Source organism: Nycticebus coucang, chromosome 18 (genome assembly GCF_027406575.1).
Source record: "Nycticebus coucang isolate mNycCou1 chromosome 18, mNycCou1.pri, whole genome shotgun sequence".
In the NCBI taxonomy this organism is placed as follows: domain Eukaryota; kingdom Metazoa; phylum Chordata; class Mammalia; order Primates; family Lorisidae; genus Nycticebus; species Nycticebus coucang.
In genome coordinates this window covers 10,209,586-10,221,823 of record NC_069797.1, presented here as the reverse complement: position 1 = coordinate 10,221,823, position 12,238 = coordinate 10,209,586, and the positions used below count along the sequence as shown (strand labels likewise).

The following is a 12,238-nucleotide window of genomic DNA, read 5'->3' as shown; positions in this document are numbered from 1 at the left end:
GGAACAGACTGGCTTGAAAAGGTAGTGGTGGCGTTGTCCAGGTATGGAAGTGAGGGACATGAGCTCAGTCGAGGAACATGCTGATTTCACTGGGAATTTCAGAGGGGCCTGAGCAGATGTGGGGCCAGGCCTGTTTGGAGATGAGAACTTGCAAAGTCACAGAAGGTCAGGGAAATGTGTTTGTTGTTGTCATTTTCTTAATTCTAGAGGGACAATTTATTGTATTTATTGGCAAGTATAGTTTGTGGTAGAAAACCACATTTCAGATTCAGTACAGATGTTTCTCAAGTCATGACAACACTATTTCCCAATATATCCATCTTAAATTGAAAATATCATTACATCGAAAGTTCATTTGATATACTTAACCTACTGAACATTACAGCTGAGCCTGGCCTGCCTTGAACGTGCTCAGGACTTTTGCATAAGCCCACAGTTGGACAAAATCATCTAACACAAAGCCTATTTTATAATGAAGTGCTGAATATTGCATTTAATTTGTTGAATACTGTACTGAAAATGAAAGGCAGAGTGGTGGTGTGGGAACTCAACAGTTTCTGCTGAATGCGTTTCTCTTCTGAACCATCCTAAAGTCGAAAAAGTTGAGCCACTCTAGGTTGTGAACAATCTGTATTTTCATTTTTCTTCAATTTTTATTCTACATTTAATTTTGGGGTTTTTTGGAGACAGAGTCTCACTATGTCGCCCTGGGGTTAAATGACAGCTCCCAGCACCCTCAAACTCTTAGGCTAAAGCGATTCTCTTTCCTCAGCCTCCCAGTAGCTGGGAATACAGGTGCCTTCCACAACACCTGGCTATTTGTTGTTGTTGTTGTCGTTATTGTAGTTGTCATTGTTGTTTAGCAGGCCCGGGCTGGGTTGGAATCCACCAGTCCCCGTGTATGTGGCTGGTGCCTTAACCACTGAGCTATGGGCACCAAGCCAAATTTTTTTTTTTTTTTTTAAAGACAGAGCCTCCCTTCTGCTGGCCTGGGTAGAGTGCTGTGGTGTCATCATAGTTCACAGCAACCTCAAACTGTTAGGCTCAAGCAATCCTCTTGCCTTAGCCTCCTGAGTAGCTGAGAGTATAGGTGTCTGCCAAACACCTGGCTAGTTTTTCTATTTTTAGTAGAAATAGGGTCTTACTCTGGCTCAGGCTGGTGTCAAACTCCTGAGCTCAAGCAATCCAACCACCTCAGTCTCCCAGAGTGCTGGGATTACAGGCATGAGCCACTGCGCCCAGCTCCTCTGAACACTTTTTTTTATTATTATTAAATCATAGCTGTGTACATTAATGCTATCATGGGGCACCATACACTGGTTTTATAGACCATTTGACACATTTTCATCACACTGTTTAACATAGCCTTCCTGGCATTTTCTTAGTTATTGTGTTAAGACATTTATATTCTACATTTACTAAGTTTTACGTGTACCCTTGTAAGATGCACCGCAGGTGTAATCCCACCAATCACCCTCCCTCTGCCTATCCTCCCCCCTCCCTCCCCTCCCTCTCCCTCTTTCCCATATTCTTATGTTATAACTGGGTTATAGCTTTCATGTGAAAGCCATAAATTAGTTTCATAGTAGGGCTGAGTACATTGGATACTTTTTCTTCCATTCTTGAGATACTTTACTAAGAAGAATATTGAACACATTTTTAAATGTTTAATGCAGTTTTGTTAACTAGGGACAGAGGTTCTACAGCAGATCTCTACAGTGTATTCATCTGGCATAACTGAAACTCAGTACTCACAGGGCAGCAACTCCCTTCCCGTGTCCCCTTCCCTGCCCACCCTTGACAGCCACCATTCTGTTTTCTGTTTCTGTTTTAGATACTATGTACAAGTGAAATCATGTAATGTTTGTCCTTCTGAGACTAGCTTATGTCACTTAGCCAGTAGCCTCCAGATTCGTGTATGTTGTAGCATTTGTAAGAATTTCCTCCCTTTTTTTTTTTTTTTTTTTTTGCAGTTTTTGGCCGGGGCTGGGTTTGAACCCGCCACCTCCAGCATATGGGGCTGGCGCCCTACTCCTTGAGCCACAGGCGCTGCCCGAATTTCCTCCCTTTTTAATGCTGCAGGGTATGGCTAGGCCACACTTTGTTTTTACCCATCATTCATGGATGGACCAGAAATGGGTTTTAACTTCTGGTGGTATTGGATTAAACCCAGATATGAGGATGGTACAAACTCCATCCTTGTTGGGTGCTGAATTTTTAGCCGGATGATACCCAGGGTGGTTTTGTGGCCCTGCGTTGGTCGGCGGTCCATGGGTTAGTCGGGGCTTTGGAGTGAGCTGAGGGTTTCCTCTGGCCTTCCTGGGTCCCCCTTGAGCACGTGTGGTGTGGAGTGGTGAGAGCTCTCACTGAGTCTTTGCCAGAGACTCGGCTGTCTCTTCAGGTCTTTAGGTCCTCACTTCTTTTTTCGTCTTCTAAAAGTTTGCTTATTTTTTCCCTCCTACTCTCCTTCCCTCCCTTCCTTTCTTTTATCAAGTTCATGCCTTAATTTTGTAATTTTTTTCCCTTTTGTGAATGAGATTCTTTGTTTCTTGTATTTATTTTTTCTAATTTTTTAAAATCTGAAACATTTCGTGACTTTGTCATCCTTACTCAAGGGTGAGGCTAATCTTCTCTTTTTGTTTCAGTTTTAGTATAATTGCTGCCAAAGCAAGCACTCATTGTATTGTTTACGTAGATAATTTTTATGTATTTATTTAACTAACAGAGGCTATTTATTTATTGAGAGTTTGCCACTGTCACTTGGGTTTGACAGAGACTCCAAGGCAGGCAGAGGCCTGGGAAAGCTTTATTGTGAAAGGGGAGGCTTTGGGTGTGCTCTGATTGGAGATGCTGGTGCAGGGAAGTTGGAGGCGGGTTAACTAGAAGTGGGGTGTCCTGTGGAATTAGTTTGAGAAGCATACCTGGCTTTATGCAGTTGGTCCTGAGTGGGAAGCAGGGGCAAGAACTGGGGAAGCCAGCAGTCCCTGACCAAGTCCTGACCGTGCTGGGCTGATTGTTCCATGGGCTGTGGTTGGCTTTCTGGACTGGTTGCTTTGAGATCATGGCTGAGAGTTCTGGACTTCTGGGACCATTTTTGTACACATCTTTCTCATGCCAAGAATTTCAGTTAAGATTTTCCTGTCTCCGTCAGTCAGCCAACAGTTTTGATGCACGATTCGATGAATGTTTGCAGTGTTTTCATCCAGTTACTGGCCGCCTTGACCTCTCTTCAGCAGTGACACTTTCTCACTCCTCAGGAAAACATTTAATCCATTTGTTGCATGACCCAAGACGTGAAAGAACAGCAGCTTTGCCATGTGTATAAGCTCGCTCCTGCAATTATTAAGGCTAAACAAGAAACAGACTACACTGCATGGGATGTCGTGTAGCAAAGTTCTTTATTCAGGGATCTGATTTTATATACTTCTAGTCACGTACACTTAATCTATTATCTGTTAGTTTCACCATTACCTCATTTTACCTATCTGAAATTAACTTGTAAGGAAATATCCTGTTACCACATCAACACAATCACTTCTGCAGTAAACATCCTTTTCTAGACACTGACTAATCTCTTGGGCAGGTATCTAAATAAAGATCACAAAGATAAAGCACCCACAGGGGAACAGAGTTAATGGAAGAGTACCTTCAAGCATTCATTCAGTTTACTCAGCATGAAGTAACAACTGTGTCTCTTCTCAGGGCAGAGCACCTATAGACCTCTGACAGTATGTTGTTAACATATGTCAACCCTCTGGCCGGTATCTCTGAGGAAGGGCAGCATGCCCTTTGGCCTCAGCATTTGTACACTGTGGTTTTCTTCATGGCGTTATCCCTGTAAACGTGGACTAACATGTTCCTGATTTCACTTCCACTCCTGCCGAGTTTAACAAGAAATTTGATGTTTGTTCGTTGGTCTAATTCAAGCCCCGACATTTCCGTGATGGCACACAGAAGTTTGCAACCGTAATGAATGCCACTCAGCAAGACACAGCCACACATCGACCCCACAGTGAACCTTGCTGTACCAGCGTCTCAGTCACTGTGGGGTCGATGTGTGGCTGTGTCTTGCTGAGTGGCATTCATTACGGTTGCACACTTCTGTGTGCCATCACGGGGCTTGAATTAGACCAACGATCAAACATCAAATTTCTTGTTAAACTCGGCAGGAGTGGAAGTGAAATCGGGAACATGTTAGTCCACGTTTACAGGGATAACGCCATGAAGAAAACCACAGTATACAAATGCTGAGGCCAAAGGGCATGCTGCCCTTCCTCAGAGATACCGGCCAGAGGGTTGACATATGTTAACAACATACTGTCAGAGGTCTACAGGTGCTCTGCCCTGAGAAGAGACACAGTCGTTACTTCATGCTGAGTAAACTGAATGAATGCTTGAAGGTACTCTTCCATTAACTCTGTTCCCCTGAAACCCTTACTTGTTTGTACAGCGCTGTAAGAACACAGTGGCAAGTTAGTGAACCTGCATGTAATGTAAGAACACGGTGGCAAGTTAGTGAACTTGCATGTAATGTAAGAACACGGTGGCAAGTTAGTGAACTTGATTGTCAGCCCCCATATGGTATGCTATTGTATTCAAAATGTGCTGTCTAAAATATTGAAAAATATTTTTGGTATAAATTGAAAGCTGAATTTTTCCTTTAACATGCAGATTCTTATCTTGAATCTTGTTATTTTTTATCCATCCTGTGATGTCTATAACCCATTTAGATGGAGAGGCCAACATCCATCTCTGCTGCCGCCTCACACCACCAGCCTTTGGCCTGCTTGAAATGACGCATTCTCAGGAGCTCTATTTATTTATTTATTTATTTAATTTGAGACAAAGTCTCACTTTGTTGCCCTCGGTAGAGTGCCGTGGCATCACAGCTCACAGCAACCTCAAACTCCTGGGCTTAAGCGATTCTCTTGCCTCAGCCTCCCAAGTAGCTGGGACTACAGGCGCCCAGCACAACACCCAGCTATTTTTAGAGACGAGGTCTCACTCTGACTCAGGCTGGACTCAAACCTGTGAGCTCAGGCAATCCACCCGCCTTGGCCTCCCAAGTGCTGGGATTATAGGCATGAGCCACCATGCCCAGCTATTTATTTATTTTTTAGACAGAGTCTCGCTCTGTTTCTCTGGGTAGAGTGCGGTGGTGTCATAGTTCACAGCAACTTTATCCTTCTAGGCTCAAACGATCCTCTCACTCAGCCTCCCAAGTAGCTGGGACTGCAGGGTCCCACCACAATGCCCAGCTGTTTTTCTGTTTTTAGCAGAGATGGGATCTCGCTCTTGCTGGGCTGCTCTCTGAACTCCTGAGCTCAAGCTATCTGCCCACCTTGGCCTCCCAGAGTGCTAGGGTTGCAGATGTGAGCCACCACAATGGGCTTAAGTGGATGATTTTTAAATAAGTAAGTTTAGTTTGTAGCTGCTTGCTCTCTTACCACCCTCTCTTCTTAGCACTCATGGTTTTTAATTGATCCTCTTATGTTTTACAAGTGGACAATTAATACCAGCTGCAGGTAACAATGTCATTTGTCTCCTGCAGTCCAGTAGTGGTTCCTTTTATTTTCTGTTTCCTGCTGTTTCGTGTATGTGACCCCAGTTGTGTTACATACTAGTAACGTCCTTTACTTGCTCTCCCTTTACTGTGCGTGCCTTTGGTGGTTTGCCAGGAAATATGCTGCAGTTTGGTCTTGATGCTGTTTTGCACACTAAGTCCTCTCTTCCCATTCTACTTAGATTTGCTGGCTTTTATTAAATGCCTTCTGGCTATTTTGTTATTACGGTGCTTATTGCTTCACTTTTTACCCTGGAGTCTCCTTCAGGAAATTAAACTGTGTGTGCATAGATTTGTTCTGCTATGCGTGTCTTCCCGTAACATGTTCTCTTTGATTCATTCATCCTCTGATTTTTTAAAATTTGTCATCTCATACGCTTTGCTTTGTGTGTTTCTTTACTTTAACTGTTGTGTTTTTAACCTTATTCTAATCCCTCTGATTTCAAATTATTTCTTCTTCACGTGACTTCTTGCTCTATCTTCATAGCTATAAAATCGTATTGAATTTCAATGAGAATGCAAATTAGACTCTCTGCAATCTCCCTTTTCTCCTAGTAGCTTTGTTTCGTGGCTGAATGTTTACCTGGAGTCCTTGTGAACTTCCAGAACTTTCCATATAGATTTAGTGGTTTTTCTGTGGTCATCCGTCTTTACAGAGGGAAGGTTGTGTTTGTCCAGAACTGAAAACGGAAAGGGATTCTGTGGGAGAGTGTGTACATGACAGGGCCTGCCTTTGATGCTCAGTTGAAGGAAGGAGGACTTTTTCTTTTGGCTTTAGCCAAGGTGAGAGTGGGAGGGAAGGGCATGAAAGCATGAGGTGCAATATTCCCATTTTTTTTCTTTCCTTTCTTTGTGTTTTGTTTTCATTGTTCTTGTTGTTGCTTTGGCACCTACCCGTAGGTGGCCTTGTTATTAGCTGGCCCTGGGTTTTGTTGTTGTTAGTTGCCGGTGGTTTTTTCCCAAGGTTGGCCTTGGGTGAGAGCAGTCAAGGAGAAAGGAGTGCGGCTCGCGTTCTGAGGTGCTGTGGCAGAGCGTCCACCTGTGCTCCACTGCCCCCTTTAGAATGATTGATTTGTAATGTGCCCATTAATATCCTAAAGTGTAATTCATCAATCCAGACACATTACTGAAAAAAATCAGTGTAATGCCCTATTTACTATGATGTAGAAATAAAATAGAAACAATTTTGTAGTAAAGTAACATCTCAATGTGTAAATGTTCGAGCCTGCCTCCACCAGCAGACAGGTAGATCCTTATACATCAGTGGAGATCACTATCGGTACGGACCCTACAAATGAGACTGACTCAGGCCTGTGATGTTGAGAATTCAAATACTGTGGTGCAGTGTTGACAGCAGTGACTTTCTAAAATGCTGACAGCTCAGGTAAACTTTTGAATAAAGCAAGGTACTATATCTTCCTTTGATTTACGTGTTAGTTGCCTTCCTAGAAAATTCACTGTATGATGCTAATGCTGTGTAAGACCGTTTGTGTGTCTATGTAAAACAGAGTTAGGTTCTGGGTGTAGGTAATTATAAACAGTGTAGTCACCTTCATTGTTGCTGTCATAGCCATCCCAGAAAAGAGGACAGTGGGAAGTCGGAAACAGGCATGCTCCTCCATTTGCAAGGCCTAGGGTCAGAACACAGATGGAGGCTCAGTGTGTATTTGAAATGTCCCGATCAGTAATTAAATATCTAGTAAAGGATATCAAGTTTTAGGGATTTGAGATGACTTGTTGGGTTGTGGATTTGATGAAAATAATTGTCTTGCTCATGTTTATTATTTTTATTAGTAATTGGCAAATTTATTTATTTTTTCTTTCCTCTCAGTTTTTTTCCCTGAGTTCTACTTTAATATTTATTTTTTGTTTGTTTGTTTAGTTTTTGAGACAGGATCTTGTCTCGCTCTGTTGCCCAGGCTGGAGTGCAGTAGTGTGATCATAGCTGATTGCAACCTCAAACTGGGCTCAATCCATCCTCCCACCTCAGCCTTCAGAGTGTCTGAGACTACAGGTGCACACCACCAGGCCTGGCTAATTCAAAAGAAATTTTTTAGAGACAGAGTCTTGCTATATTGCCCAGGCTGATCTTGAACTCAACTGATCCTGCTACCTTAGCCTCCCTAAGTGCTGGGATTGCAAGTTGTGAGCCACCACACCCAGCTAGTATTTTCTTATTACTATCACTTTGTAATTTTTAATTCTCAAAGATTAAAACAAATGTAATAGTATCAAATATAATTTTAAATAATATTTTTCAAAATGTAAATTAAAGTTAATATAAAGGCTGAAATCTATCTCTTTTTTTTTGAGACAGTGTCTCACTATGTTGCCTCTGGTAGAGTGCTGTGCTGTCACAGCTCACAGCAACCTCAAACTCTTGGGCTCAAGCAGTTCTTCTGCCTGAGCCTCCCAAGTGGCTGGGACTACAGGCACCCACCACAATGCCTGGCTATTTTTTTGCTGTAGTTGTCATTATTGTTTGGCAGGCCCAGGCTGGGTTTGAACCCACCAGCCCAGGGGTATATGTGTCCTGCGCCCTAGCCGCTGAGCTATAGGTGCCAAGCCTATTTCATGTTTTTTAATTAAATGTATTTCATATGCTTTTTTATTTGCAATAATTATAGACGTATATGCAGTTGTAAGATAACACAGATAAATTCCCTATATCCTTTCCCCAGTTTCCCCCAATGGTGAGATCTTATATGATGATAGTGTAATATCACAGCCAGAATATTAACATTGTCACAGTGAACTTGAGAATTCCCATTATCACAAGGATTTCTTTTGTTTTTTTGTTTTATTTTTTATTTGTTTTTTTATTATTAAATCATAGCTGTGTACATTAATGTGATCATGGGGCACCATACACTGGTTTTATAGACCGTTTGACACATTTTCATCATACTGGTTAACATAGCCTTCCTGGCATTTTCTTAGTTATTGTGTTAAAACATTTATATTCTACGTTTACTAAATTTCACATGTACCCTTATAAGATGCAACGCAGGCGTAATCCCACCAATCACTCTCCCTCCACCCATCCTCCCCCATCCCTCCCCTTCCGCTCCCCCTACCCCCTATTCTTAGGTTAAGGGATTCCTTTTGTTATCCCTTTCTAACCACATCTGTTTTCTTCTCCCCAACCCTCTCTTAACCCTTGGGATAAACAAATAAACCATAATTTTTTTTTTGCAGTTTTTGGCCAGGGCTGGGTTTGAACCCACCACCTCCAGTATATGGGGCCAGTGCCCTACTCCTTTGAGCCACAGGCACCGCCCCAAATAAACCATAATTTGTTTTCCATTTCTATGATTTTGTTATTTCAAGAATGTGAAATAAGGGCTGGGCACCCATAGCTCAGTGGTTAGGGTGCCAGACACATTCTCCGGAACTGGTGGGTTTGAACCCGGCCCAGGCCTGCTAAACAAAACAAAACAAAATAGCAGGGCATTGTGGCGGGTGCCTGTAGTCCCAGCTACAGGGAAGCTGAGGCAAGAGAATCACTTGAGCCCAAGAGTTTGAGGTTGCTGTGAACTATGATGCCACAGCACTCTATGGAAGGCAACAAAGTGAGATTCTATCTGAAGAAAAAAGAATGTTAAATAAGTAGAATTTCTACCCTATTCCAGTTCTGACATTTTTCTGAGAAATTTCCCTCTCTTCCAGTCTTTATCATGAATGGGTGTTGAATTTAACTAATGTTTGTTCTGCATTGATAAAAGTGATCGTGTGTTTTTATTATCTTAGCCTGTTCACATGGTAGGTTACATTGATGTTTTCAGATCTTGAACCTCTCTTATACTCCCTAAATTCTACTCACTCATGGTATATAATTCTTTTTACATATTACTGAATTGTATTTGCTAATATTTTGTTAAGGATTTTTTCATCTGTATTCATGAGGTTCTGTAGTTTTCATTTTTTATACTGCCTTTGTCTGTTATTGGTATCGGGATAATACTACTTCATAAAGTAAATTGAGAAATATTCTCAACTCTTCTTTTTTCTGGAAGAAATTGTGTAGAGTTGTACTAATTCTTCAGTAAGTATTTGGTAGAATTCTCCAGTGAAACCTTCTGTGCTTTTCTTTTTTTTCTTTTATTTATTTATTTTTTGTTGTTGTTGTTTTGAGACAGAGTCTCACTTTGTCACCCTCAGTAGAGTGCTATGGCATCATAGCTCACAGCAACCTCAAACTCCTGGGCTCAAGTGATCTTCTTGCCTCAGCCTCCTGAGTGGCTGGGTCTATAGGCACCTGCCACATTCCCCAGTTTCAGAGATGGGGTCTCTTCAAGCCTACTCTGGCTCAAGGTGGTCTTGAATTCCTGAGCTCAAGCCATCCACCGGCTTTGGCCTCCCAGAGTGCTGGGAGTACAGGTCTGAGCCACTGCATCAGGCCAGGGACATCTTTTCTTTTGGTGGAGGGGGACGAATTTTTTAAGTCACAAAATCAAATTTCCCTAATTACATATTTCATGTTGAGTGAGTTGTATTTTTCAAGCAATTGGTCCATTTCGTCTAAATTGTTAACCTTTATGTGTGTAGTCACTCATAGTATTCCTTTTTATCTTTTTGAGTCTGTGGTTATATCTCCAGTTTCATTCCTGATGTTTGTAAATTCTGTATTTTCTTTTCTTCTCTTCTCTTTTTCTTTTCTTTTTTTTTTTTGAAACAGAATCTCACTTGATCACCCTTGGTACAGTACCATGGCATCTTAGCTTACAGGAACCTCAAACTCTTGGGCTCAAATAACTCTCTTGCCTCAGCCTCCCAAGTAGCTGGGACTACAGGCACCCACCACAACACCCAGCTATTTTTAGAGATAGGGTTGGGATTACAGGCGTGAGCCACTGCACCCAGCTATAACTCTGTATTTTCTTTGTCAGTATGTCTATTTTATTTGTCTTTTTAAGGGCCAGCTATTTATTAATTTTTCTCTATTTTTCTGTTTGCAATTTCATTTATTTCTGCTCTTATCGTTACTATTTCCTTATCTGTAAAATGAAGGTAATCTTACTTATAGAGTTGTGAGAATTAAGTAAAATGACATATCAGTATGTATAGCAGAACCTGAAATGTAGACTTTATATAAAATGTTATTCCCCACCCCCACCCCCCTTGAACTATATGTTCCTTAATGGAAATTATGGCAGTTAAAAAAAAATTACCTGCCTTAGTGTGTGGAATGCCTTCCCTAGTGTTTCAGGCTTTTCCCTCCCTCCATCCCTCCAACCCTCTCTCCCTTTCTCCCTCTCTCCCTTCTTTCCTCTCTCTCTCTCTCATCTTATTCTGTCACCCTCAGTAGAGCCCCATGGCATCATCCTTGGCTCAAGAATCCTCTTGCCTCAGCCTCCCTAGTAGCTGGGACTAATAGGCACTTAACCACCACGCCTGGCTAGTTTTTCTATTTTAGTAGAGATGGGGTCTCGCTCTTGCTCAGGCTGTTCTTGAACTCTTGAGTTCACTCACCTCGGTCTCCGAGAGTGCTAGGGTTATGGGCATGAGCCACTGTGCCTGGCCCAGGCTTTGCTTTCTTAAGGCTTTCTTTCCCAAAACTACACTGGACTCATACGTAGATTTACGTATATACAAATTTAAGGATATAGGAATTGTTTAATATTGCAAATATTCTGTGGCTACCATTGCAAATACTTCAGGGATTTATGAATATCCCAGAACCACCTGTTGGGTTAGGAAGGAAAGAAAGAAAATGGAAAATGGACACTTGGCAGCTCTGGCAATTTAACAAATGGAATCATTTGTGTGATCTCTTATCAAATCCAGCTTGGGCTTCTTCCCCACCGTGGACAGCAGTACAACCCACAGACTTCCCAGCATTGCAACCAGTGCCTTTTATTTCAAGGACAAGGAAAAGAGATGTGAAGTATTTCCTTGAAGCCCAGATGGTATTATTCCTAACAGTCGATGGTTAGGGTTACAAGTCTCACCATGTACACATTACATGTATGTAATATATGCCATATTGCATGTGTTATACCCACATAGAATATGGATACATTATAGAATATAAAATTATGTTTATATAATATTTATATATTATAAATATATTATAAAAAGTATATAATAAAGCTATACCTTCAATTTCAGTTCAACATCTCAGGGTCCTTTCTAGCCTTGCCCATCTGTGTCTGTAACATCATCTGTGGTAGTGAGGGACATAGCTTTCCTTACCCCCAATTCATTCACTTAGTTGCTTATTTAGCCAATCATTCAAATCCTTCTCCCATCTGCCCCCTCCACCCATCCCCCACACCCCACCCTTCAGCCTCTGCTCGGCTCTGTAACCTCCTTTCACCAGCCTCGTCCTCAGCTATGCTGTTCCCTTGCTCTGGGAAGGGAAGGGAAGGGAAGATGGACCCAGGAGCTTTCTTAATATGGTTTATTATAAAGCAAATTAATTACATGTGGTTCTTCTAGTTGTTTGCATTATTGACAAGCAGGATCTCTTACCTTCTTTGATGAGAAATGTACTTTTCATTGCCTAGAAATGTTGAAGTATTGAATGATCAAAAGCAGGATGGTGAGACACTCTCTGGGGGTGACCTGGCCAGGGTTCCAGGCTTCATTATGGAACAGAAGAAAAGAGAAAGAATTGTGAGGTCCCACTGTAGATCTAGTTTTACGTTCCAGAAGAAAAATCTGCTTTTCTGG

The 12,238-nt window shown here is 41.8% G+C and overlaps 1 protein-coding gene and 1 pseudogene across 3 annotated transcripts in view; one reads left to right on the top strand and one right to left on the bottom strand.

Annotated features, from left to right (window-relative positions):
* The window catches only part of SPECC1 (sperm antigen with calponin homology and coiled-coil domains 1), a 358,846-nt gene that overhangs the window by 150,345 nt on the left and 196,263 nt on the right, over positions 1–12,238 (top strand). The gene's annotated exons all lie outside the window — the stretch shown is intronic.
* Positions 2,574–2,671, bottom strand: LOC128571386 (uncharacterized; annotated as a pseudogene).